Here is a 6043-nt window from a genome sequence, read left to right on the forward strand (position 1 = left end):
CCCATCACTGCTGCTGTTGTGTCAGGTAGTGGCACTGTTGAGTACATTAACCCACGGCTGAGCACTGCTGCAGCCACACCGAGTGTGAACGTGTGTGTGTGAGAGAGTGTGTGAGTGTGTGTGCTTGATCGTTACCATTTATTCTCCTCCTGGATTCCCGCCACCGTCCCAGCCCCCCTCCCACCCCTCTCCCCACTCACTCCCCCTTCCAAAGGCCCAACTCCGTGCAGCAAGACTCCGGGAGCGAGAGAAACAGGGCAAGGAGAGAGACGGAGCCATCAGCCCCCAGATCTGCTTAAACAAATCACCGTCCCTTGCAGGGAAGCGGGATGGGGGTGTGTGTGTGAACCAGACCAAAAAGACAAAATAGAAGACAGAGAAAGGAAAAAGAAAAAGAAAAAAATCAAATCAAATAATAAATCTAACGGGGTGCAAAAAGCGGCCTCCGGCTTTCCCCCTTCCCGAGCTCTGAGAGGGGAGAGGTGGGTGGGTGTGTGCGATCACCGACCCTGCGCCCGTTAGGAAAGTGGGGCTTCTCCCCCCCTCCCCTTGCCCTCCCCCGGCGCGGCCCGGCGCGGAGCGGCGTGGGGCGGCGCGGGGCGGCGCGGAGCGGCGCGGAGGAGGGGGGGAGCGGGCGGCCGCAGCCCCGCAGCCTGCCGGAGCTCCGGCACCAGCACGGGCCCCGCTCCGGAGACGAGAGCCAGAATAAAGAGAACAGCTTCCTCGCCGCCAAAGCAGCCTTTTTCTCGTCGCGGGTTTTGGGTTTGGTTTTGTTTTGTTTTGTTTTTTTTTTTTTGTAATTTATTTTTATTTTTTTATTTTATTTTATTTTATTTTGCTCGCTCTTTCCTTTTCTTTCTCTCGTCTTTTTTTTTTTTTTTTTTTTTTTTTTTTTTTTTTCTTCCCTCTTAAAACTCCTCGCCGGGAAAAGCAAAAGCGAAAACGCTTCCCCGCCCGCGCCCCCCTGCAAAAGGCCCCTCAAACAGCCAACAACAAACAGAAAGAAAGAAAAAAAGAAAAGAAAGAGAGAAAGAAAGAAAGAGAGAAAGAAAGAAAGAAAGAAAGAGAGAAAGAAAGAAAGAGAGAAAGAAAGAAAGAGAGAGAGAGAGAGAAGCCCTCGCTTAAAAAAAAAAAAAAAAAGAGAGAGAGAGAGAGAAGAGAAGGAAAAGCGAGAGAGACAGAGGGACAGAGACAAGCTCCATCGATTTTCAAATCCAGGATTTTACCCAGTGCATTGATTCTTATTATTATTATTTTTATTTTTTCTCTCCCTCTTTTTTTTTCTCCTTCCCCCCCCCCCCTTCCCCTTCTTCCCCCCCTTCCCCCCCCCCCCCCCCCTCCTTCTTCCCACCCCCCTTTTCCTTTTCATTTTATTTTGGATCCTGCTAAAATTAGCCGGGACTGCTCTGGGTGTTGCGTGTTAATTTGATTTACTCCGGGATTCCGGCTTCCAAGACGCCATTTTCCCCCTTTCTCGCTCTATCTCTCTCTATTTATCTATCTATCATTTATCTGCCGAGCTATCTGTCCGTCTGTCTGTCCGTCCATCTCTCTCTCCCCGGGTGCCTTCCCTCCTCCCCCCGCCCTCCTCCCTCTTCGCTCTGCGTGTGCTGCGCGGCCGTGCGCTCCCCTAATCTGACAGATGAACACCGCCATGGGTTTGCCGCAACACAAGCAAAAGCACCTTTGGGGGCTGTGGCGAGGGATTGAAACCGGGATCTAAAAGAGAAGAGAGAAGAAGGGGGGAATCCGAGGGAGGAGGAGGAAGAGGAAGAAAGAAGAAGAAGAGGACGCTGTTAAGAAGCCCCCACTGCCGTTTTGGGGATATGGGTTAGTAAAAAAAAAAAAAAAAAAAATCCAACAAAAAAACTGAGCTATCGAGGAAAGGTCTGTCTTGGTGATACGGTTTGCAGGAGGGTCTTACCCTCCTCTCTTCTCCCCCCTCCCCACCTTTTTCCCTTCTGCATGCAAAAGTTAATGTCGTCTCCTTTTTTTCGTGTTGTGACTTTGCAATGGCGCGGAAGGGGCTTTATTTATTTGGGGGGGCGGAAGGGAGGGGGGTAATTTCTCCTCTGTGCAGTGCATGCGGTCCTTCTCCCCGAGACTCCTTCCCTCCCCATGCTTTGTGGCTGGTGGGGGGTGTGTGTATGCATGTGCGTCTTTGGGGGTGGGGGGCTGGGGGGGGGTACAGCCGCGCTGCTGGGAAGGGGTTGCAAATTTGGGTTGTTTTTTTTTCTTTTCTTTCTTTTTTCTTTTCTTTTCTTTTCTTTTTTTCCTTTTTTTTTTTTTTTTTTTTTTTTTTTTTTCGCAAGGAGTTTGAATAATGTATTTATCCCTCTTTGCCCCCCACCCCTCTTTGCTTCCCTGTATGAGCTCCCCCGATGATACCGGGGGTAGGTGACTGCTCTGCGTGTGCATGTGGAAAGCAGGGCGAGCAGCCACCCGCTCCCCCCCACTCCCCCCCAACCCGGTTCGTAAATTGCAGGTTAAGTGGAGCTAGAGAGCAACACTGTAACCTTCTGGGGATCTGAGTGTGTGTGTGTGTGTGTGTGTGTGTGTGTGAGCGAGTGTGAGCGGGTGTGAGTGTGCGTGCGGGGCCGGTGCTCGGCGCTGGGCGAGGGGAGGTGGGGGGGCTCCGGTGCCCCCGGGCGTCCGCGGCCCCGCGCTGCTTTTGACATTGAAAAGGACACGCGGCACTTTGCGGGAGCATGAGAGTGCTGGGGGCTGCAGGGGGGATTAGGAATGCGGGAACCCTCCCCTACTCGGCTGAGGAGTGAAGCGCGGTATTAATCGGTGTTAATAACGAGACCGTGATTGCGGGAGAGTGGCCCCTCTCCTCGCCGTGGGTGGAAGCGGAGAGTTGAGCTTTGGGCTGTTCGTGAACGTCCCCGGGGTGTTGGCGGGGTGCGCGTGTGTGTGTATGCGCGTGTGTGTGTGTGTATATGAGCCGAGGGGGCTGGGGGGGCAAAACGCAGCCTGCAGCTGAGGGCGGCTATTGTCAGCCCCAGCCCTGGCGCAAGGCTAGCTGCTCACCCTCGGGCACACACACACACTTGCACAGACACACACACATGCACACACACATACACGCAGCCCTTCCTTGCCGGTAGGCAGGGAGATATCAGGACCTCCCAGTGGGGCGGAGGACACCTCCCGCCTCGCTCGCCAGTGGACGCGCGCGCGCGTGTGTGTGTGAGTGAGTGTGCATCACGCCGGGCACCGGCCATCCCCGCCGTGCTCCGCACCGCGCCGCCTACCCCTGCCTGCGTGTATTTATGTGTCCAAAAAAGCCAGTTGAGAGAAGGATTTCCGATTCGTTTCCGCTTCAAATAAACGGCACTGATAATCTCGGGCCCGACGCCTGATGCTAATAGGGCACTTCGCAGGCGGGAAGAGGCCGCCGTCCCCACCTCCGGGGTCCGGGTCCCTGCGGGAGAGAAGCAGAGAGAGAAGTGGGGTTGCACCGGGCGTACCCCGGGCAAAGAAACGGGTAGAGCTGTTCCGGCAGCAGCCGGACCACTGTGGCCCTCGTGGGGTCGGGGGAGCAGCCCTGCTGCCTTATATGTCCATCTGTCAGCCACCAAAGGGGGTGCGAGGCGAGCGGATAGCTGAGCCCGCTAGTCCTCTGCTGTCAGGGAGAGTAATGTGATCCCGTCGGTGTTGACAGGAGGGTTTCAGGGGTGTAGAAGCGCTGGTAAATCCACCCCCATGTTGCATATTGTGGAGCCAGGCAGTAGCACTTATTGACTCGGCAGCCCCTGCAGCCAGGGATAACTTGGTGCAGGCTGCAGGATTGATATAATCGTCCGCCTGATGTTAGGAAGCGGTATCACAAACCTGCAGAATCAAGTGTCTAGGACTTCTTATCACAGGCAGGGAAAATGCCTCTCGAAGCAAACGTGCAAGTGGCTGCTCTACAGACACCTCTCTCTTCCTCAGCCCCGGCAGATTGCTTCCCTCCATCATCTGACACTTCTGCTAAAGGGACAGACTTCTTATCATTATTGTTATTTTGTCTATTTGCTCTTTAGCCAAAACGAGAAAAATCCTCCCATGTAAATGAACTTTAGTCTCTCTTAGCTTGGAAGCGTTATGTAAAAACAGGGAAGGAAAAAAAAAAAAAAAAAAAAAAAGCAAAAACACAGTGAATGGACTTCTCTTCCATCTCTTATTGGCTTCAGCTTTTTTTTTTTTTAAAAAAAAAAAAAAAAAAAAAAAAAACTTCTCAGACTCAAAGTTTTAATTGAAACCAGAAATCTATTGAGGAGTAACTGAGCCAAGAAAACCTCTGTTTTCTCTTCAACTAGGGATGGGGAGTAAATAATTTTTTGCTGATGTTATTTCAAGTTGTTTGAGCTCTTTGGTTCCTGCCAAAAACCCAGCATAGATTATTAACACATTATCATTTAGGAGGATGCACTCTCTGAAATGTAATAAAATGGTGTTCTAGGTTTGTGCAGAGACATAAACTATGTTAGTTGTTGGCAAACAAAAGAAACAGTGGCCATGATTTATTATTAATAATAATCATAACTGAGCTATTTAGCTTGACTTGATATTTGCTGAGTTCTCTACTGAGGTTTCTCAGTATCTTTTCCAATAATGTGCTTTGATTAAGTTGGGAACTGCTCTTCTTTAATAGCTTCTATGGCCACATGCTTAATTAACCCAAGAAGTTAAATGTTCAAAAAGGTCCAACCATCTTTTTTTTTTTTTTTTTTTTTTTTTTCAGCTTCATATGCTGCTTAATTTTCTCTGCTGTTCTATTCTGACCTATCCTTTGAGCGCCTTTCCCCAGCACACACGTTTCTGAGGTGTAAGTGCCAGTTTACCAACAGGACTCTTGTTTTCTGTTACAAGATTTGGCTAATCCCTTTTTTTTTTTTTTTTTTTTTTTTTAACCCTCTCAGTAGGGCTCAATTGCTCACACATAATCTTTCCCTTCTGTTTTCTTTTGCCTTTGGACAACACCCTCCAGGACTGAAAAACTCTTGCCTTGTGCTTGGAGGTTTGCAATTACACAGCAATTTTGACTCTTGACCCAACTAGTAGCGAGAAAGGCTACTGTTTAATGAACCACGTAAAAACAGTTCTGGGATCCAACAGATTGCTGTGATGGAAATGAAAACTATCCCAGTGAATTGATGACTGATTTCTTTAACTGTCTGCCCAGGCATCTTTCTTGCTCCCCCTTAACTACCCTTCTCTGTAGTATTTGTGTTCTGTGGGTCTGTAATGATGTTGAAAAGCAGCATTAAGAGCTGCCAAAAAGTATCCATGATGCAGCCTGCAGTAGGGACAATTCAGTTGGGTTTAAACTGTGTTCAGAAAATTCAGCACATCATTTTTGCTGTCCACAACACGTGGGCATGCTGGGTTCTGAGCATGCATGCGCTGCTGTTAAGCTTGCATTTGACAATGGAAGAAGGACAGAAAGGTTATGCACAGAAAAAGATACAGGTTCTCCCCTTGTTATCTTTCTTTTTCCAATGTTAAAAAAATAATAATAATAATAAAAATAAAAATAAAAATAAAAAATCCTTTCCTTACTATTTGTGATGACATAAAGTGATTCATCCTTTTAGGAAATTGTCATCTTGATAAAGATGTGCTTTAAGACCCTTCAGCTCCAGGTTTTAGCCTGAGAGTCCTGTCAGACCTGAAAATTATTTCCAAACTTTCAAGGCTGGGACTACTTTGCCTTGTGATACATACATTAAATCAGGTTATAATTGCTTGTTGTTAGCACAGTTGCTTCTGAGATGCACTCAAACCCTTAGAGATGTCTTTTTCCTTCTCCCAATGTGATAACTACATTTGATGTAGCTTCAGAAGCTCATTGCATCTTCACACCTGCAGCTTATCAACAGGCTCTGGATTCTGTGCTCATGTTTAACCAATGGAGAACAAGGTGAGGGACATACAAGAGAAACCAAAAAATCTGGAAGGCAAAATAATTCCTTACATTGAGTAAAGGCTATCAGATAACACAGCTTGTCCTTCATAGCTGGGGAAATGAGTGAAAGAAGTAGTGGTGGTGACT

The 6043-nt window shown here is 48.4% G+C and overlaps 1 protein-coding gene across 6 annotated transcripts in view; it reads left to right on the top strand.

Moving 5' to 3' along the window:
- The first annotated feature begins 1467 nt into the window (after positions 1-1467).
- SETBP1 (SET binding protein 1) overlaps positions 1468-6043 on the top strand; it is a 269520-nt gene continuing 264944 nt past the window's right edge. For all 6 annotated transcript variants that reach the window (XM_031597062.2, XM_090131235.1, XM_090131242.1 and 3 more), the window contains exon 1: positions 1468-1830. The gene's annotated coding sequence lies outside the window, so the exon portion shown is untranslated. The remainder of the gene's footprint in view (positions 1831-6043) is intronic.

Source organism: Phasianus colchicus, chromosome Z, assembly GCF_987193195.1.
Source record: "Phasianus colchicus chromosome Z, bPhaCol1.hap1.1, whole genome shotgun sequence".
Lineage (NCBI taxonomy): Eukaryota > Metazoa > Chordata > Aves > Galliformes > Phasianidae > Phasianus > Phasianus colchicus.